Source organism: Chanodichthys erythropterus, chromosome 10, assembly GCF_024489055.1.
Source record: "Chanodichthys erythropterus isolate Z2021 chromosome 10, ASM2448905v1, whole genome shotgun sequence".
In the NCBI taxonomy this organism is placed as follows: domain Eukaryota; kingdom Metazoa; phylum Chordata; class Actinopteri; order Cypriniformes; family Xenocyprididae; genus Chanodichthys; species Chanodichthys erythropterus.
In genome coordinates, this window is record NC_090230.1 from 38,297,638 (window position 1) to 38,319,970 (window position 22,333).

The 22,333-nt window shown below is 38.8% G+C and overlaps 1 protein-coding gene across 2 annotated transcripts in view; it reads left to right on the top strand.

Annotated features, from left to right (window-relative positions):
- The first annotated feature begins 13,754 nt into the window (after positions 1-13,754).
- nrip1b (nuclear receptor interacting protein 1b) overlaps positions 13,755-22,333 on the top strand; it is a 30,138-nt gene continuing 21,559 nt past the window's right edge. The window contains exon 1 of one of the 2 annotated variants that reach the window (XM_067397637.1): positions 13,755-13,905. The gene's annotated coding sequence lies outside the window, so the exon portion shown is untranslated. Of the gene's footprint in view, positions 13,906-20,015; positions 21,450-22,333 lie in introns of those variants that run through there. The other variant, XM_067397640.1, reaches the window with a different exon arrangement.

Genomic DNA, 22,333 nt, shown 5'->3' on the forward strand with positions numbered 1-22,333 from the left:
ATCCCAAATGGTTCTCTCACTCATATGTAGATTTGGAAAATCTGATTCATTCTGGTGAATCAGTTCTTTCAGACTGTTTATTTAAGTGATTCACAAAAGTACTCACTGATTTAAATCAGTGTGGATCATTTTAGGTGTTCTTTTCCATATATTTTATTTTAGCTGTTTATTACAATATTTTCACCTCAGTTATATACATGAACTTATATTCTAGTTTTAAAATTATATTTAGTGTAAATAAATACTTAATTGTGTTAGACTTTACAATTAGATTTTTAAAATAAAGTAGAATTAAAAGGAACTGATATTCATATACAGGTGCTGGTCATATAATTAGAATATCATCAAAAAGTTGATTTATTTCACTAATTCCATTCAAAAAGTGAAATTTGTATAATATATTCATTCATTACACACAGACTGATATATTTCAAATGTTTATTTCTTTTAATTTTGATGATTATAACTGACAACTAAGAAAAACCCCAAATTCAGTATCTCCGAAAATTAGAAAATTGTGAAAAGGTTCAATATTGAAGACACCTGGTGCCACACTCTAATCAGCTAATTAACTCAAAACACCTGCAAAGGCCTTTAAATGGTCTCTCAGTCTAGTTCTGTAGGCTACACAAACATGGGGAAGACTGCTGACTTGACAGTTGCCCAAAAGACGACCATTGACACCTTGCACAAGGAGGGCAAGACACAAAAAGTCATTGCAAAAGAGGCTGGCTTTTCACAGAGCTCTGTGTCCAAGCACATTCATAGAGAGGCAAAGGGAAGGAAAAGATGTGGTAGAAAAAAGTGTACAAGCAATAGGGATAACCGCACCCTGGAGAGGATTGTGAAACAAAACCCATTCAAAGAATGGACTGCAGCTGGAGTCAGTGCTTCAAGAACCACTACGCACAGACGTACGCAAGACATGGGTTTCAGCTGTCGCATTCCTTGTGTCAAGCCACTCTTGAACAACAGACAGCGTCAGAAGCGTCTAAAGACAAAAAGGACTGGACTGCTGCTGAGTGGTCCAAAGTTATGTTCTCTGATGAAAGTAAACTTTGCATTTCCTTTGGAAATCAGGGTCCCAGAGAGTCCCAGGAAGAGAGGAGAGGCACACAATCCACATTGCTTGAGGTCCAGTGTAAAGTTTCCACAGTCAGTGATGGTTTGGGGTGCCATGTCATCTGCTGGTGTTGGTCCTTTGTGTTTTCTGAGGTCCAAGGTCAACGCAGCCATATACAAGGAAGTTTTAGAGCACTTCATGCTTCCTGCTGCTGACCAACTTTATGGAGATGCAAATTTCATTTTCCAACAGGACTTGGCACCTGCACACAGTGCCAAAGCTACCAGTACCTGGTTTAAGGACCATGGTATCCCTGTTCTTAATTGGCCAGCAAACTCACCTGACCTTAACCCCATAGAAAATCTATAGGGTATTGTGAAGAGGAAGATGCGATATGCCAGACCCAACAATGCAGAAGAGCTGAAGGCCACTATCAGAGCAACCTGGGCTCTCATAACACCTGAGCAGTGCCACAGACTGATCGACTCCATGCCACGCCGCATTGCTGCAGTAATTCAGGCAAAAGGAGCCCCAACTAAGTATTGAGTGCTGTACATGCTCATACTTTTCATGTTCATACTTTTCAGTTGGCCAAGATTTCTAAAAATCCTTTCTTTGTATTGGTCTCAAGTAATATTCTAATTCTGAGATACTGGATTTTGGATTTTCCTTAGTTGTCAGTTATAATCATCAAAATTAAAACAAAGAAACATTTGAAATATATGTGTGTAATGAATAAATATAATATACAAGTTTCACTTTTTGAATGAAATAAGTGAAATAAATCAACTTTTTGATGATATTCTAATTATATGACCAGCACCTGTACTGTATTTTTTTATTTAAAAAAGCTACACTTAGCTTGACAAAGCCTTGTTTGACAAAAAGCTATCATATGGCTAAAGAAGAATTGAAATATAGCACACAAGTAATACTGACTTTATGGGGTTTTAATGGTGCATTTGTTTGTGCTTTTTGCTGCTTGACAGAAGCCAGGCCACTATATGCTTTCATTGCATTCAAGCAGCATGAACATTCCTCAAAATTTCTCCCCGTGTTTCGTGGAGGAAAGAAAATCATGCAGGCTTGCAGCGACATGAGGCTGAGTAAATGATGACAGAATTTTCATTTCTGGATGAACTATTCCTTTTAAAGGCTGAGGAGGAAGATAAATACAGTGAGACAGAGCGAGACAGTGAGAGAGGAGTGTGTGTGTGTGAGGGGCGGGTGAGATTTTCACAGTGTGAAGGACAAAGTTAGTGACCCGTAGATTATTCAGAGGAGATTGTGTTTCAGGGCCATCTGAAGGTCAGACTGAATATTTTATCTCTCTGCTCTCCATAATTTGCTTTCAGCAGTTGGAAACTGTTTAATCACAGACAGCCGCATAGAGGTCATCCTTACATCAACATTTGATCTGCAGCATAAATTATAGTGGAGCTACAAACTTCCTTTTTTAATAGCAAAATATTTGTAGAGGACCAGATGTCGCTGACATTTTGCAACTGTTTTGTAACCTGACATATTTTATATATATATAAAAAACTCTGCACATGGACTTCTCAGTAGAGATTGCAATTGTTTGCCGGACGCAGATAACAGTGTGGCAATGAGGGGTCAAAAAGGTCGCTTTCACACTATGAACGGTCACGGCTGCTATTGACTGGAGCGCAAGGTTGATGTGACTAATTTAAACTCCATTTGTATTTGTCCGGTCGATGCATTCCACCTCACTTCATTTATTTAAATTTACCAAGAATATTCATATTTTCAGTATATCTATGCACATATGATGACATTCAAACACATACACACACTAAAAGCAATATATGTCATTGATATCACAGTGTCATGGAAATGTACTTGTGTAGCAGTGTAGTCAGCAGTCATTGATCTGCAGTGCCGTATGCTGAGATTTCCCCGGAGTGGACTGCCTGTGAGCGTCTCAGAGGGATGAGAAATACGTCTGGGACTGCAGTGCTGTCCAAGTGCACTAGTATCACTGTATCTACACTGCAAGTAAATGATATGACACATCAAAACTAGAATGCATCCATTAAAGGACTGTATCACATGGGCTCAGTTCTGGGTAGTAACTGATTACATGTAATCTGAATTACATAATCAGATTCCACTTGTAATTAGATATTCGATTTTAAAATATAGACTACAGTTACTTTTTATTGATTACATGATTACATATTATTCACACAGTGGCAGTAAATCATTTATCGGCTCAAAATAAGAGATTTTGATATCCTTCGACTGGATGGAATCATTATGCTCATTATGATATTTGTCCACTCTGACTGGCCAAAATCTGCAGACTGGCGCAGACTTTCGGCAACTATTGTCGACACATCAAGACTGCGAATAGGGGCAAAAATCTGAGCAAAAGTCGTGTATTGTATTCCAACCTTAAGGAGATGATATATTTGACAAAACAGTATATGGGCATGCATAAAGTCTTTTATATATTTATATTTTTTATATGTATTAAAATATAAATAAAACATGCAATGCGATCCAACGTTCTAATTTTGTTGGATCGCATTGCTTGTTTTCCACATTGACACGTGTGAGAGAGAATGATAATGTGAGTATGTGAGAAAAACAGAGAGGGAGACAGGGTTGTTGTGGACTGCAGACTCCCCCCTTGAATAGGGAGTTTTATCTCTACTACGTATGGCCTGTTAAAACAGCCTCAGACTGTTCCATGCTGCTCTGATAATGAGCAAACAGGGGCAATTGAATGTCAATGCCCCCGTGGGAACAGAGGAAATGTGCCCGGGGGGGCCATGGCCGCTCTCCCCCTCCTCCCCCTGAGCGACCGATCTAGAGTGGGAGAGAGAGGCAGTGTAACCTTGCGGAGTTGTCTTTTTGTCCTCTGATCGGCTCACTGGGTGAGGGGGGGTCTCGCTGACAGTTGAGTTTCCCCCACAGGTGGGCCTCATGCAAACAATGCAGATTGGGCTGTTTTAAAGTCAAAGACTGCTTTTGACCTTCAAGAACTTAATTAGGACGTGACCTTGGGTGTACTTATCATTATAGACGTTTGTTGATATATCTCTCTCAATTTGGTTAAAAATATAGACATTGATTCAATGATAAATGTAAATTCTGTCACTTTTTATTCACCTTCATGTCGTTCCAAAATCCGAATGCTGTTTGTGCAGATTCCACACATTCCAAGGTAGGAAGGCATCAAGGCATGTCAGAATCCAAAGTTAGCTTCACTTCCTGTCTCTTTAGATACCTTCATCTGATCGATTTTTGAAGGCAGCATAGATGTATCCTTAGCTGCCTTTGATATCCCACAATCCTGTGCTTTCCATTCTGTGACAGAAGAGCTAAAAAATAAAGATGGCGTCTGAAAGCTGCGTTTGGTGGTCAGTTTGTGTGTAAATACACGTTTTTGACTATTATTTTCCACTTTTGATGTCATTTCTAGTGAGAAATTACTAGTGTAGTACTTAAACATTCGCTTAGTTATCACTAAAGCTTGCTCTAGTTTGCTGTAGATCATTAAACCGTTATGTCATTGCCTGTCCTGATGAAAAAAACAGCATATGTTGGTTAGGTATGTTTTGAAGTATGGCAACTGGTTTGAGCTGGTTTATTCTGGTCCTTAGTTGGTCATGAGCTGGTTTAATCTGGTCCTTAGCTGGTTATAAGTTGGTTCTGAACTTGAGCTAGTTGCGTAGGACCATCTTAGGACCAGCACTTGACCAACTAAGGACCAACTAACGTCAAAGTATCGTTAAGTTGTTTACCAAGACCAATTTGTTTATTTTACTCATAAACTGAAAAAACCCTTACAAAAACCCATTGGAAAATCTTGAGGGAACCACTGGCGAATTAGTCTTCCAGTTTTTGACGTCATCCCTGCACCATTTCCTCTGTTTTTACTTTTAGATTACCTTAACCATTATCTAACGCTCACTTAGTTAATCTGTACTAATACTTTACTAAAACACTAATAATTTAACAATACTGTTAAATGTAATCTTTAGCAAATCTTAAATTAAATATCCGTTTTCATGTTGTTTTCATGTTCATGTTTTATTTGAATATATTTAGACAAAATTTGATTATTTTATTTTATTTCTTCAGATTTATATATAATATTAGTATATAATATTATTTTTATCTTCTACTATAATATAAAATCACATGATGATGAAAAAATTTGAGATGGGAGGAAAAATTATGTCAATTCCTTTGTATTCCCCACAAAACTTTTGCATTGCCCCAACAAGAAAATTTGCATTCGCTTACAAAACTTTTGTGTTCTTTGTATGCCCCCCCCTCCCCCCCCGTGCTTGTATGCATGCTAGACAACATCGGGTCATGCTCCTAATGAGACTACGGAGGGTGTCCTGGGGTGTTTCCTCCCATATCTGGATCAGGGCATCACTGAGCTCCTGGACAGTCTGAGGTGCAACCTGGTGACGTCGGATGGACCGCAACATAATGTCCCAGAGGTGTTCTGTTGGATTTAGTTCAGGCGAGCGTGGGGGTCTGGTGTTCATTGGCAAATGCCAATCAAGCTCCACAGTGCTGGGCAGTGAGCACAGGGCCCACTAGAGGATGTTAGGCCCTCAGGCCACCCTCATGATTGTTTTGTCAGAGACATTCACTCCAGTGGCCTGCTGGAGGTCATTTTCTAGAGCTCTGGCAGTGCTCATCCTGTTCCTCCTTGCACAAAGGAGCAGATACCAGTCCTGCTGATGGGTTAAGGACCTTCTATGATCCTGTCCAGTTCTCCTAGAGTAACTGCCTGTCTCCTGGAATCTCCTCCATGCTCTGCTCTTGAGACCTTCTGGCAATGGCACGTATTGATGTGCCATCCTGGAGGAGATGGACTGCCTGTGCAGCCTCTTTAGGGTCCAGGTATCGCTTCATGCTACCAGTAGTGACACTGACCCTAGCCAAATGCAAAACTAGTGAAAAACAGCCAGAAAAGATGAGTAGGGAAAAAAACACCAAAGCAGCTGAAACTGATTAACAAACCCCTCTGCTACTTAATGGACCAGATCAATATCCCAGGAGTTTAACTGACTTGATGCTATTCTCTGATTAAAAAGTGTTCCTTTAATTTTTTTGAGCAGTGTATTTGATGTACTGATGCTCCAAGCTACAGTGGAGTCCAAGTTCAGTCATAGCTCTATCAAATGGCTTCAGACTTGGACAATTTCATAAGTTCTATGAAATCTCTTGAGGGTGAGTAAATAGTAAAAAAGTAGAAACCTCCATACAGAGTTCCTTCTGTTTCATGCACAGTGGAAACTGAGGTCTGTAACACATGTCCTAAACACAAACACGATCCCCTATCAACTACAACATCAGCAATCTGACACGGACGAGGATGACAAGAGGTTCAATAACTCGATCCTTTTAACGCTCTGTAATAAAATCTCACCCAACTGTGTCACTTAGAAAGCCGATACACTGGCTTTTATAATGTGTTTATCTCAATCTGAAAAGATTCTGATGCACAACAAAGTCCACAAGGAAAAGCGTCCTTCTTGTAGAAAAGACCGGCCTACAAAAAGAAAAGAGAAAAATATCGGTGGCATCTCCAGAGAATGGCGTGTTAAGTTAGAAACAAGGCCAGATGCAACATGACAGGAAAGATGTCAGAGCTTGTTTGTCACCTGATGAGAACCATGTCTCGGTGTCAGTAACAACTCAGACTCATGCGATGCCTCCTCCGAGAAAAAGATCTTCGGGATCGCAGTAGGGAAAAGATCAGAGAGCGAAAGAATAACAACGACAGAGAGTGCTGTGATGGCACATTCAAATCTCACGGCTGCCTGGAAATGTTTTTACAAGGGGCTCTGTCCTTTCCATCTGATAGTCAAATGAGGCAGAAGAAAAGCAAAGCAGCCCCTCCCAGACCACTCTCTCGCTCTCGCTCTCGCTCTCGCTCGTATCCAGGGATTAACCAAAGACCACAAAGTAGGTCAAGAAGACACGCTCGGAAAGCGCGAGGAAGGATAGACCGCAAACCATCTCTCTGTGACAGGCCGGGACTTGTCCTTCTGCTAGATTTCGCCGCATTTACTCACACGTACGCACACCAGCGGCAACCTAGATTTCAAATTTGAGCAAAGACACAGAAGTGACAGCCAAAGTGTTTGAGAGCCTGCGAATGTAGGTTAAATGCTGAAGATGTAAAGAGGGACATCTAGAGTAAATACTCTCTTCCCCGTCAGTCACCGGGGAGCTTTTAAACTTATTTATTCATGAAACGACAAGCTCAAATCACTCATCAATTTTGATTAACGCAGGGAGCGTCGTTTTGGAAACCATTTTTTATGGCATGAATGCACCAGAGACGTTCTTCAGAGACGTTCTTGTCTCTCTCGCCTCAGACTTTTTGTGTCTTTGAGCCTCAGGGAGCGAAAAAGACTAGGAAAAAAAGGATGAAACTGCCTCCCACCTCTTTTTGACACATATCATGGAGATATCAAGAGGCTAACGGGTGCTCAGACGGACTTTGAACCCCTGCGAGTGTAACGCTCGCTTTAATACCTGCGATGATCAGTCGCTGAGCGCTCTGAAAGCTTCCTGTTCAAGATATAATCCTGTGAGGGCTATTTATAGACGTATATTTGGAGCCCTGCAAAAACAGAATATTAAATCTTATGCCTTCATGCCTGTCTGATTATTTCTGAATACATCTTTATCTAGGTCATGACTTTGGGTGCTGTGGTGATCACCTGTGTCATTTACTCTCAGTTTAAAGGAATGGTTTTCATAAAGCCTGATTCAAGTTGTGTTTTTTATTTATCTTATTATTATTTTGTACATTTTACCATGCCAGATTGCGTATACTTTTGCATTGATGAATTAATTAAATAATTTATTTTAATGTTTTGCATTTTGTATCCTGGTTCATGTTACTTTTTTTTACTACAATGCCAGATTTTTTTGTGTTTTCGTAGTTTTGCTTGTAACATAACTGGATAATAATTTTAATTAATTAATTCATTCATTGTTGTTGTTTTTTTTAGTATCTTCATTGCTTTTACACTTTCAGTCATGCATTGTGTTAACATTTCCATTATTTCCCAAATAAAAAAAAGCAAAAAGGATAATTTAACGTGGTTTCCATCTGCATTTAATTTCTTTACTCAGTAAAGGATGTTTATAGGTATTCAAAGTGAAGAAAATGTGAGGAAAGTTTAAAAGTGCAAGATTTAAGTGTAATCCAATGAAATAATTCTATAAATTTGACCTGTGCTGGCAAAATGAGTTGCAAAATTTACAAATTTTACAAATAAGTTATATAAAAAGTCTATAAAAAATTTCAAAACAATGAATGATTTGTTGAAATCAGAGAACAAAATACTAAGCTACACCTGTTTGAAGTTGATAGTCAGCAAAGTCAATTTTGAGAAATATCAAGTTAAAGTTTTTTGAAGGTTCCGAAACAAAATCACCTAGCAATCATACCTTAAAATCCCTGTTAATAATAGTACCTAATTTGGCACACACCTAGTCAAAACCGAATATCTATAGGAAAATATATACAGTGGGTATGGAAAGTATTCAGACCCCCTTAAATTTTTTACTCTTTGTTATATTGCAGCCATTTGCTAAAATCATTTAAGTTCATTTTTTTCCTCATTAATGTACACACAGCACCCCATGTTAGCAGAAAAAAACTGAATTGTTGACATTTTTGCAGATTTATTAAAAAAGAAAAACTGAAATATCACAGTATTCAGCATTTGCTGTGACACTCATATATTTAACTCGGGTGCTGTCCATTTCTTCTGATCATCCTTGAGATGGTTCTACACCTTCATTTGAGTCCAGCTGTGTTTGATTATACTGATTGGACTTGATTAGGAAAGCCACACACCTGTTTACATAAGACCTTACAGCTCACAGTGCATGTCAGAGCAAATGAGAATCATGAGGTCAAAGGAACTGCCTGAAGAGCTCAGAGAGAGAATTGTGGCAAGACACAGATCTGGCCAAGGTTATAAAAAGGTGGAGCTCTTCTCGGAGGAGAAGATCCTTGTTGAGAGAGGTAAAGAAGAACCCAAAGATCACTGTGGCTGAGCTCCAGAGATGCAGTCAGGAGATGGGAGAAAGTTGTAGAAAGTCAACCATCGCTGCAGCCCTCCACCAGTCGGGGCTTTATGGCAGAGTGGACCGAAAGAAGCCTCTCCTCAGTGCAAAACACATGAAAGCCCGCATGGAGTTTGCTAAAAAAACACCTGAAGGACTCCAAGATGGTGAGAAATAAGATTCTCTGATCTGATGAGACCAAGATAGAACTTTTTGGCCTTAATTCTAAGCGGTATGTGTGGAGAAAACCAGGCACTGCTCATCACCTGTCCAATACAGTCCCAACAGTGAAGCATGGGGGTGGCAGCATCATGCTGTGCGGGTGTTTTTCAGCTGCAGGGACAGGACAACTGGTTGCAATCGAGGGAAAGATGAATGCGGCCAAGTACAGGGATATCCTGGACGAAAACCTTCTCAAGAGTGCTCAGGACCTCAGACTGGGCCGAAGGTTCACCTTCGAACAAGACAATGACCCTAAGCACACAGCTAAAATAACGAAGGAGTGGCTTCACAACAACTCTGTGACTGTTCTTGAATGGCCCAGCCAGAGCCCTGACTTAAACCCAATTGAGCATCTCTGGAGAGACCTAAAAATGGCTGTCCACCAACATTTACCATCCAACCTGACAGAACTGGAGATGATCTGCAAGGAGGAATGGCAGAAATCCAGGTGTGAAAAACTTGTTGCATCTTTCCCAAAAAGACTCATGGCTGTATTAGATCAAAAGGGTGCTTCTACTAAATACTGAGCAAAGGGTCTGAATACTTAGGACCATGTGATATTTCAGTTTTTCTTTTTTAATAAATCTGCAAAAATGTCAACAATTCTGTGTTTTCCTGTCAATATGGGGTGCTGTGTGTACATTAATGAGGGAAAAAATGAACTTTATGATTTTAGCAAATGGCTGCAATATAACAAAGAGTAAAAAATATAAGGGGGTCTGAATACTTTCCATACCCACTGTATATTCAATATTTTTAATATTTTGAAAGACTGTAGTTCTGTTTATATGTGTATATCGGGATTGCGCGCTGTCTGAGGCGTCTTTGTGCACACGCTTCGGATCTGTCAGCACGAGTATGATCAATTTGTTTACATCAGCATGAGTTTGAAAATCCCATTTCATTGGTTCAGACTCATGCCATCAAACATTTGCTATGATTATTCACAAAGTTGGAATGCTGCGCTGTACAACGATATCCAAATTTGTGCTGAGGGGAAGCGCGAGTGGTGAAGCAAACAGAGAAAAACAGCATTTTTCATGGACAACGAAAAGGTACCCCTCTCAGAAAACTTACAAATAAAGATACTTTTAGATGTCTAATTGCTATTTGAAACATTTGGATCGCTAGATGAGGGCTTAATAAACTCATTTTTGTGAAAACTTCAAATTCGACCAAAATCGACATTTTTGATCGAAATTAGCCCGTGCGCATCCCGACTCATTTTGCCAGCCCGGGTCACAAATAACTGTATATTTCTGAGTAAATCAAGTGAACAAATTGCAAAAATTAAGGTAAAATATATACAAAGTTCTGTCATGAAACTCAACTCAATCTGCTTGCAATCACATCACTCTTTATAGGGACAGCTGATTGGTTCCTGCTGTATCTGTACCCAATGAGCTCGCTGCTCAACCTTCAAATTCTTAGTCAGCATTTGCTGTTGCAGTTGCAGTGCGCTTTCAGAAACCCTCCACCTTCCCCAGCTCCACCTGTATAGATCTGCTATGGGTAATTCATGTATGTTATATTGTACAGCAGCAGTATGTCTTACTTGCTCACAGCAGCGTGTCGTGTATGTTTTGGCAGTAGCAAGTCCTGTACTTGCTCTGCAGCAGCAATAACAGCAGCAGTGTAGCAGATCTATTCCACCAACACCAAACATATCAACATGTCATATCCATTTACATGCCAAACGCTCCAAGAGTTGTCATGACAGAAATATATAGAGAGCACATGAACATCAAATTCATGTTTCAATAGTTTGATTCCAGTGTTGTAGTCAGAATCTTATTTGAATAGGTGTATAATGAAAGCTTCCTAGGGAGAAACTTGACACTTGTTGACTTTTTGCTGCCATTCTTCCACCCAATTTGTTTAGCACAAACTGTTTTGTACAATTCTGAGAGAGAAAATTTGTTTCTGCTGACATTCGAACGGCTGTTCCAAATACCTTCCAAATTCACTCCTAAGTGTGTTTACAGTGCCTGCCTTCTTACGTTTCTGAATACAAAGGTAATTTGAGGCTCAAGAGGTTGATGCCTGTAATGCTTCTGGGGGAGAGTTTCTGAACTTTGTCTAACAAAATGTATTCATGTGCATTTGAACAGTGAGGTCCTGCTGCCAGCATGCTTATTTCCCCTTTTTGCCTCATCTCGAGTCATATCTTTTGCTCTCGCTGGTCTCTCTTCCTCTCTGGCCACCAGATACACAGAGGTTAATGCATGGATGGGGCCAGAGGTCAAAGGTTAATGCCCTCTGACACAGTGGCCTCTTCCCCTTGAGACAGTCAGGCGTCTGAGTTCAAATGCCCTGGGCACCCTGCTGGACCTGTGGAACCAGAGAATAAACCTGCCCAGCACTTCAATGACAGCAAAGAACAAATTGCATATAAGGCCACATTGTACAGTAAGACTGTATTATACTTCATTCAGTCTGAGACACCTGTTTGTGATGATCAGTTGAAAATAATATTTGGAAAGTTCTGCTAATGATAGATGAAGAAACCTTATCAGTTTTCGTTCATTCGATAATGTTAAACATCCAAAATATCTTGTCAGAGTATTGGAAGTACTCCTTAACTGTATATTTTATTGCTCCTTTACATGTCTTTTCAGCTGTATTTCATTAAAGTATCAACTTTGTCTTGGATGAGAATTATTATTTACATACACTAATACATGCATATAATTTGGAAGAATTTGCGGAATAATACACTTATTATATAATAATTCAAATGTTTAGAATAACTGAGATTTTGTAAGGTTTTTGAAAGAAATCTCTTATGCTCATCAAGGCTTCATTTATTTAATCAAAAATACAGTAAAAACAGCAATATATTATTGCAATTTAAGAGAACTGTTTTCTATCTTAATATATTTTAAAATATAATTTATTCCTGTGATGCTAAGCTAAATTCTCAGCATAGTCTTCGGTGTCACATGATCCTTTTAGAAATCATTCTAATATGCTGATTTGGCTGTCAAATTATTTTTTTCTTATTATCAATGTTGAAGACATTGTGCTGCTTAATGTTTTCATGGAAACTGATACATTTTTCAGGATTTTCTGATTAAAATTGTAAAACAGCGTATATTTGAAATAGAGCTCTTTTGTAACAATAATTATCTTTACTGTCACTTTTGATCAATTCAATGCATCCTTGATCAATAAAAGTTTTAATTTCTTTCTAAATCTTACCACAAACTGCAGTGTGTTAGGTTTTCCACAAAAATATTAAGCAGCAAAAAATTATCAGCATTGACAGTAATAATAAATGTTTCTTCAGCAGCAAATCAGAATGATTTCTGAAGGATCATGTGACACTGAAGACTGGAGTAATGATGCTGAAAATTCAGCTTTAAACTGTAATATTATTGTACAATATTACTGACATTAAACATTTAAAAAAAAAAAATTATTCCAAACTTTCGACTGGTAGTGTATTTGAGTGAGTATCTCTGCCTTTTGTGTGGCATCTTGGCATGTTTTGAGACACTGAGATCTCTTCAGAAATTCAAGTGGCAATCTTTTGAGTCTCCATCCACTCTCCATTCCTTCTCATTGACGTCTAGGAGAAACAACTGAGATAAAGAAATTTCATTGGTGGCTTTTCTGTAATATAGGTTACAGAAGAATATATTGGGGATGGAGGCCAAAGTATGACTGGAAAAAAATCATACTTAAACACACGTGTCTCTGTTCTGAGGTCAAAGGTTGAAGTTCCATGAACCATGGTTCTGTGAAAAGCTTTGGAACACAGGTCACCGACTCGAGATGGTGAAGGAATGAAGGGCGGATATTGTATCTCCATTCATGTGGCATTTGGGGTCAAAGTTCAAAGATGAAAGGTCCCCTAAGTTCAAAGGTCAACTTGGTGAGATAGCACTGAAATTGCTGATCCGGCGTGTTTGCGAGATCCAGGAACTTGTAGTTTAATCATAGGCTCCTCATAAAAATGCAGTCAACAGTGCATAAAAAAAATAATTTTATAACAATTTTCATTGGCGGAGAAGCAATATTCAACCTGAGTGGCCAATTTAAAATCCAAATTTATTATTACTGATCATTCAGTTGAGATTGCTTGTACAATAACACTTTTGGTTCTGTGATATACCATTTGTGTATTGATTTATTATGTCAAATAAGTCGCAATATAAATGTTTATCCATTTTGCTTATAGAATACGGTATTATCAGAAGCCATAAAGGCTCTCCTTTCCTCAGATTACTCCAGATTATTAAGGGTGAGAGGTGAGTTGACGCACGGTCTCCCTGTGCGCGCGCACGCAAGTACACACAAAGCGCCTCCTGTAGCTTTAAGCTGCGCTCACTCAGTCAGGGAGGGCAAGAGAGAGCAGGAGGAGGAGTGTGAATATTGCGGAGTTCTCGGGGATTCCGAGAATATACAGTTCAGACTCAGACCCGACAGTCGGTGCGGGAGCCCGATGAGTTTTTGGACTCTACTTCCATTTGGCGCGTTTCACGGCGCACGTCTGCGCGCAGGAAACGCTCACGCTCGGATAGCGGAATCAGGTATGTGTGTAGAGACGTCTCGATGCCCGCCCAGCAGCTGGAACGACTCCGCTTGCATTTGACTGTGATGTTTGCTGTATGTTTATTGTGATCCTAGGAGGTGCTGAAAGAAAACCCGACGCGTACGGAATGTGAGACGCCGTTTACACGGGACGCGTTCTTGCGTTTTAAACAGGACATTGTGGTCTCGAGACAACCTTTTTTAAAAGTTGAACAGTTTTTAACTTGACTCGGTGTCTTAAAAACGTAACAACGAGACGAACGACGCAAGAACGTGTGCTGTGTGAATAGCAATGGTCGCTCCTGTCATTTAGTTTCCATTTTGTTTCTCTGTTACAGTCAGTGCGATGTTACCGCTTCATTTATCTGCTGCTTTATTATTCTTAGACATACAGGGTTAACAATATGTTATTTATATTTCTCTTTTGCCAAGCCAAATCTATTTATGGTATAGTAGCTATAATGTAAGATTACGTAAGGCAGCGTAAGAAGTCTTAAATTTGGTTTACTGTAGTGATCATCTATCTATCTATCTATCTATCTATCTAGACGTTTTGTCTTGGCTGACAGAAGGTTATTTAATGCTGTTTGTTATACTTAAGAGCTGTCATTAATAGTCATAAAGTCATTAATACTCTAGGTTAATCTCTTCAGGACAAGATCTCACCTGTTAGTAAACTTGTCAGGTTTTTTTTTTGTTTTGTTTTTTTTAGATGACAGGCACAGATTTTGGACTTTGTTTTGTTTATAGTTTCATAAGGTTTCCTGTGGCTTCAGCCAATATAAATGGGACTAAAGAGGTCAAGGGTTGAAGTTTAAAGGTTGTCAGAGATCATAGTTCGGCTTCAGTGTTGACTTTCTTTGCTAAAAGAAAAGACCAAAGTTACAGAAGAGCTCACATTTGTCATATTTTCTGCAAACAGCATAGATGTAACACATAGGTATAGTGGATTGAGAAACAAGTTGGTAGCGTATCTTCCATTTTCTCATAGCGTTAGTTAATTTAAATATTTCACTCTCATCTCCTTGAGAAAATGTGCCTCTTTATTATGATATGTACATCAATGTCTCTACATCAAACATTTGTAGACATCTGAAGAGATGGGAGAGAATCAGGCTGACAGCATTATGCGGCTTCTTTAAGATTGATACTGACTTGTAGTGATGTTATCGTTGCTAGAGAATTGAAAACGAACACATGGCGACCTAATTTCTCAGAGGGGATGTCAATAAAATGAACTGAGAGTGGTTAAAACAGTGCTGGGTCACCGTCACCTTAAAATACCATCCTCCTAAACTTCAGCATCAACAGTGAGATGTCTGTCGGCCAGATCTTTCAGGTTATCACATGTTTTTTAGGTTTAACAAAAGAGTGATTATCAGAATGTGGCATTTTTCAGAGCACACATACTTAGCAATATTGAAGCACATGGTTTTGCTCATGCAAACATAAACTTGCTGGTGTAACGTGTCGTAAATCCATAGAAGCCACGGGCGCTTTACACTCATTAACAGGTCAGTTGACAGCTCAGGGACACAGTGGTTGCATGTTTGTTCCTTGTGTAATGAATCTTGTTGTATACAGGGTATATCAGTGATAATAGGTGGCCTGGAGATCAACAAGCACTGGTGCTGTTTATATGAGAGGTTTTGTACACCAAAAGAAAGGCTCTGTAGGTGTAAGTCCAGGAGTTGAAACGATGAGATTGTATGAAATACAGTGCACAGATTCTTCTCCCCTCAGCCTTGGGACAGAGGCAGGGCTTTCATTTATAGAAATGGATTGATTTTTTTTTGCTGATTGATTTACTGTAAACGATTTATAGTTTGCTGAATTTGCGGTGGAGGTTTGCTGGGAGATGCAACTCCCATAAATTGAGCTTCACCACACATTAGAACAATAGCAGTGACCTCAACACACCTACCAATCAACTAATCAATGCAGTTTTAAATACTAAATTGTACACTTCACCGCCCCTTCCCTGTTAGTATGTATTTCATATACATATTCATATACATTTTGGCCAATAAATTAGATTATGGGCCAATAAATGAAGTTAACACACTAAGGCCTGGTTTCACAGACAGGGTTAGTTCAATTACAACATTTTATAAACTTATGATTTCACTTTTTAAACTTTCGTTAGTGTTGCTGCTTGAGTATTAACAACATCTGCAAAGTTACAATACTCAAAGTTCAATGCAAAGGGAGATATTTTCTTTTACAGAAATCGCTTTTTAGGGACTACAACAAAAGGCTGGTAGGGACTACAACGAGGTTCTTCCCAGGTTAGTGACATCACAAACCCCAAAATTTACATAAACCCTGCCCCCGGGAACACGCAACAAAAGGGGTGAGGTCATGTTGGGCTGCTTTATGGAAGAGGAAGAGTTGTTGTAGTAGAGCGTTGTACGCCGGACTGCTTCACAAACGATGGTCAATTCAATGCTGGTTTTGCACAAAAGATAAACATGACAGCACATGCTAGTCGATGAGTTGAATTAACTCCACAGCAACTACATACATTTATCCACTAACCATTCAGAAATGTCCAGATATATTCTAAAAGTTGTAACTTCTTCCTGAGTCTCTCCATCAGTGTCCGACTCCGGTTGGAACAATGTAAGGCTGAACACCGTTACTGACAATCCTCATTTTGGCTGCGTGAGATTCTCCAGCTTTGTTGTTGTTGAACAACCGAAATGAGAGCTGTTAAAGCTCCACCTTCTTTTGGAATATGGGCCGGTAACAGCAGCTAATTTGCATTTAAAGGGACACACACAAAAACTGAGTGTTTTTGCTCACACCCAAATAGGGGCAAATTTGATGAGCTATAATAAATGATCTGTGGGGTATTTTGAGCTGAAATTTCACAGACACATTCTGGGGACACCAGAGACATATTTTACAAATTGTAAAATGGGCATTATAGGTCCCATTTAAGATATGTCATTGCAAGTTGTTTTCATTTAAAACGGCTCAAACATTAATTTTATTCTGAGACTATCACTAGGCTTAAGCCTTGTCTGTGAAACCGGGTGTTAATACTATTCTTAGGTCCACCTAAATAATGGACAAAATGATACAAATTTGCATATACTGTCTAATTCTGGCTATAACTAGTTTTTGCTTTGCTGCCATTAGTAGTTAGTCATGAATGTTCTGCAAAGAGCAGTGGATGGAAAGCATGTAGGCCAGTTGTAAATGTGATTTGGCCTCTAAAATGGACAAATGCTGATCATGAGAAACATGATCTCAACAACTTGTACAACACACAAGTTAATTTAATATAATTCCACAGCTGACCTCTAGCTGCCAGCTGTATCACTGTATTGCCCATAATGTCCTGAGGCTAGATGGACCTGGAGGTCAAGGAATCCTGGCAATTGAGTTCAGGAAGATTTTACTGTTCCTGGGGGACATTACTAACCGTGTCTTATTTTAAGCAGGTTATATGCTGTGCTAAGTGAAACAGCAGTCCTTTTCAGTGATTCTGGAGTTGTAAGGCTTAGTCGTTTGTCTCTTTGAGCTGAGAGATGAATACATGCAGATTTTGCAGTTCAAGGCCACTGCATGCCAAGCTGTCCTTCACACCATATTAGTGGCCTGTCCTTTCAGAAACCTTCAAAGCTCTGAGAAGGACACAAACCCTGCAGTAATGCCGAAGAGATGAACACTCGCAGAATGATCTGCAATCAGCGCATCAGTTAGGCATTCACAGAGCAGGCGACAGGAATGATCCCAGCTTCATTATTTCTCTCATCTAAAAGCTTTCAGATCGCACCGGCCCAAGCAATTAACTAAAGAGGAGTTTTCAGAATTTATGAATGAAAGATGGATGTGTGGGTTATGAGGAATGCTTCTTGAGGCTGGACCGTTTTGATAAGCTTTATTTTGTAAGTGAGGGTTTCAACTGAGGGCCTGAACCAGAATTTAGTTTTGTGATTATAAAATATATTCATAAACACGTTATGGTACACCGTGTGCGCAAATCGATTAATCGCATCCAACTTAAAAGTTTAATAAATGTATAATGTGTGTATGTATGTTTGTGTGTATATATAATATAATATAATATAATATAATATAATATAATATAATATAATATAATATAATATAATATAATATATAATATTTTATATATATATATATATATATATATACTCACACAAAGTTTTATGTTAAATGCAATTAATTGCGATTTAATCGATTTGACAGCTCTTGAGTGTATATATATAATTTTCAAGTTTTTTGTCCTTTATCAACATGGTTTATCCACAAATGAAAATGATTTTGTTTATTTATTCATTCAGATATTATAATGCATTTTTTTTTCAGCTGAGAGATGGAACAAAAATTCAGTAAAAGATGGAAAAAAAATTCTTGTTAATTGGGTGCAGTTTTGCTTTGGGCCTTATTGACTTTCATTGTATGGGCAACAACATTTGTAACATTAAAATACCTTTTTTTTTTTTTTTTTCTGCAGAACAAGGTAGGCCTATTTTTTATTTTTGTGTGCACTGTCCCTTTAAATCATGTGCTTACTCCCCTCGAGTAAATTTAATTGTAAGTAGTCACGGGTATAAGCAGTGACCACTTATGATGGGATCACACGAGAATGATGTTAATACCAGGTGTAAACATGGTCTTTATCGCAGCTTTGAGCTAATAGTTTCCTGCTTCTGTGGATGTCATGGGGCCTTTGTCATAGGACTGATTCTGCTCAGACTCATTTCATGGAGAGGTCAGGGGTCAAGCTTAGTGGAGCAGATTTACGCTGCTGTGTGTTTTTGAGCACAGAGCTGCACTCTAAAACCCCGGAAAGTAATAAAGTCCTGTCACTTTTGTAGCGGCCCACCCGTCACTGGCCTCAGACTGCTGAATCACTTAATACTTACTTAAGGGGTTAAAATGAGCTGAGCTGTTGCCAGGCAACAAGGGACACCTCAGCAGCCACTAGATGTGGGGTGTAGCTATCCGTCCCTCACGCACAGCCAGCGGTGAAAACGTTGAAAGATTCACACCACATGCCCCTACTCTCAAAGCACTCTAATGCTTTGTGCAGTGAGGCATGCTGGGATATATTATTATGGACTGCTGTTTGTATGCACTCCTGCCACTGGAAGTAGACACGAGTGAAAAGTGTTGGATTTTTTGTGTGGAACGAAGACCTTCTCCATGTGAGATGCAATTCCTGTGTGTTCACATCACACTCTCCTGCATCCCAATCAGCCGTGAGCCGTTGATTAGTTGAGTTTGGGCAAATCTCTTTCAGTAGTTTGAGAGATGCCCTTGGACAGACGTCCTTTTGTCCTAGCGGCGCGCTTGGGGCTTATAGAGGCAGCGCCTGCTTTCCTGGCATTAACACAGCGCTCCGACCTTGACCTGACTGATATGACCTGAAAGCTTTTAAGTAACTGTCTAAAACAGGATTCGGTCATGTGACACCATGTGAAGGGCTTATGTGTCACACTTGACTACAGGTGTGGGTGAGTTTTTCATTCATATTGTGAATTAACAGCTTCACCGCTGTGCATGATGAATATTGATTCGGTGATTGATTTTGCATAACACAGAAATGAATAATTATAGTGGAAGTCTTGCCTAGTTTCATTCTGGTCTATTGGAAAGAAATATTAAACATAATTCAGTTGTTTTTGCCACATGCTTCATAAGCTATGGCTGGGCAATAGAAATATTTAATGTATATGCTAATGTATGTGTGATGAAATGGCTTAAAACTGATTTTGTTTTTCTTATAAATTGATTAATTTATTGCCAGGGGAATTATTTAAACTAATTAATTTAATAGCGTATATATATATATATATATATATATATATATATATATATATATATATATATATATATATATATATATATATATATATATATATATATATATATATATATATAATATAATGCACATTAATATTACAAAAAAACAACAAATTTTATATATTTTTTTATATTTACAATTTATTATTTCAACTGAATAATTTAGTAGTGTACAAAAGATAGACACACACACACACACACACACACACACACACACACACACACACACACACACACACACACATTAATATTACAGTAAAATGCAATATTTAACTACATATATTTTTATCTAAAATGTTATATTAAATTAGTAGTAAGTATTACTATAAAATAGTATAAAATAATGAAATTCCTTTTTTTTTTAGTACATTTATTGCAATTGCTTGAAAGATTCTCAGAAATTACTTGAACTGCCCAACTATATCAGCATTTTTCCTCTGTAGCTGGTAAAGAATAAGGTTCATGTACTCCCAGTGTACTGTGGTCAGCAAAGTTTGCCTTTTTCACAAAGCCGCTGTGGTGTGAGTTGGTAGTTTTCACCCGGTTATAACAAAATCAGTTCTGCTCCAGTGACCTTGAGCTGAAGCCAGATTGGAGTATTTCAGTGAGCTAATGCTGTTTGTTTGTGCGTTCTTCATGAGACTGGATGAGAGCCATGTAGAAACTGGTCCACCTGTGGCCGCTGACCTGTGGTAGATGTTTACATGTGCTGCCGCTCTGCTTGTGTAAGTTCGTTTACATGTCTGATTCGGTCGCAGAGGCCAGACGGCTCAAATAGAGCAGATCTTTACTTTAAGCCACCTGTCTCTCCATCCAGGGCTGCACTTGCCGGTTATATTAAGGTAGGGCTTGCCCTAAATACACTTAAACGGGTTTAATAAGGTCAATGATCAGTTTGATTCAGCACCTTGTTGCCACCCTTCAGATTTGTTTATGTGAATGTGTGAGATTTTCTTTAGGCTCATGTGTTTGTTACACTTTATGAGGGGTGAATGCTTTCCAGAGTGATTTGTATGGGTCAAATTTGTATTTTTAAGTGTTTTTTGTAGTGATAGACTGAGATATGATGCAGGCCAATATTTAAAAGTTACTTTTTTGGCAAATTTAGAAAAGGCAGATAAATGTTAATGTGTTAAACATTTTGATTTTAGCAGTTTTGCACATTTTGGTGACATAATTACTGAGATGTGTGCTGGGTGTTTGTGTTTGAAACTGACAAAACCATTTTTTTTATGTCAGAGACAGACATATGAGAGCTTGAGTTGTTGGCATTGTGTGCGTGATCGATATCTATTCATATGCATGTGTTTGTGTTCTTTGAAAATATGTTCTTCTCACCTTACAGTAATCATACACAAGACTTTCACATCAGCACAACACATCCACATCTCACTCAAAAAATACACTTGTTAAAACATATTTCTATATATTATTTATTTAACTTTTTAAACCTAATTTTTGGCCTTAGCTAAAAGACCTTGCTACCGAACTTGGTCCCACCATGCAACTTTTGAAATGGGTCATTTTTTTAAGGCTCTGAATGAGGAATTGTGTACATGATGTGTGTGATTTAAAGCAGCCGCAGTTGACTCGTGAGCCATGTTTAATTAAGGCATGTGCTGTGTGCGTTCCTGCCGTCTGATAAGACCCTTTGACGTCACTGATGCGAGGAGCATGTGCACTCTGAATACTGAGGTTAATGAAGGTACTGTAGACTCTCTTTCTCTCCTGTGTTTGTGTTTTCTCTCCTTCTTTTGCTGAGCTGCCTGATTTAACTCTGCAGCAGTCTTCATACACTGTCTTTTAGAGGAAAAAAAAAAGAAAGAAAAGTGGGCCATGGTGACCTATTTTTCTCACAGTTCAGGGAGGCCGAGGGTTGCGGTGCTGCAGTCAGTCGGATGGGGTGCAGGGGCTGTTGCCAGACGCAGCCACACAGAAGTGGGTCAACGGCAGGGACTGTGTCTTGTAAACGGCTTGTCTAACAGTAGAGAAAGCTGCAAATGAAGCATATATTATATGCCCAGAACTGGTCATGGAGGTCTGTGGTCTCTTAGGACCTTCACACCCATTGCCTCCACTGGGACAAAAGCTGAGAAAATACAATATCGTATCAGTTACAGTTCAGAAACAACAGCTAAATGCAGTTGTCACTCCTGTTCTGGGTGCTTATTCATAGATATTGATATATATTTATACTTGATTATATTTTATAATTATTTAATTATATTTCTTAAATGTAGGCCTATTTGAGGCAAATCTGAGATAATGAACGGATTCTTTTATTGGTCTTCTCATGCATTTCTTTACAGGGTTAGTTCACCCAACCCCATGAAAATTCTGTCATCATTTACTCACCCTCATGTCGTTACAAACCCATAAGACTTTTGTTCATTTCGGAACTCAAAATGAAGATCTTTTTGATCTTCTGTCCTTCCATTGACTGCCTAAGCAACTGCTACTTTCAAGCCCCAGACAAGTAGTAAAGACATCGTAAAAATAGGGCTACGATTGTCACGCGCATTTCGTCAGTAAAGCCGGTTCCCTGATTACTGCTAAATCGCCATCACCTGCTTTCAAGTGGAGCGGCAT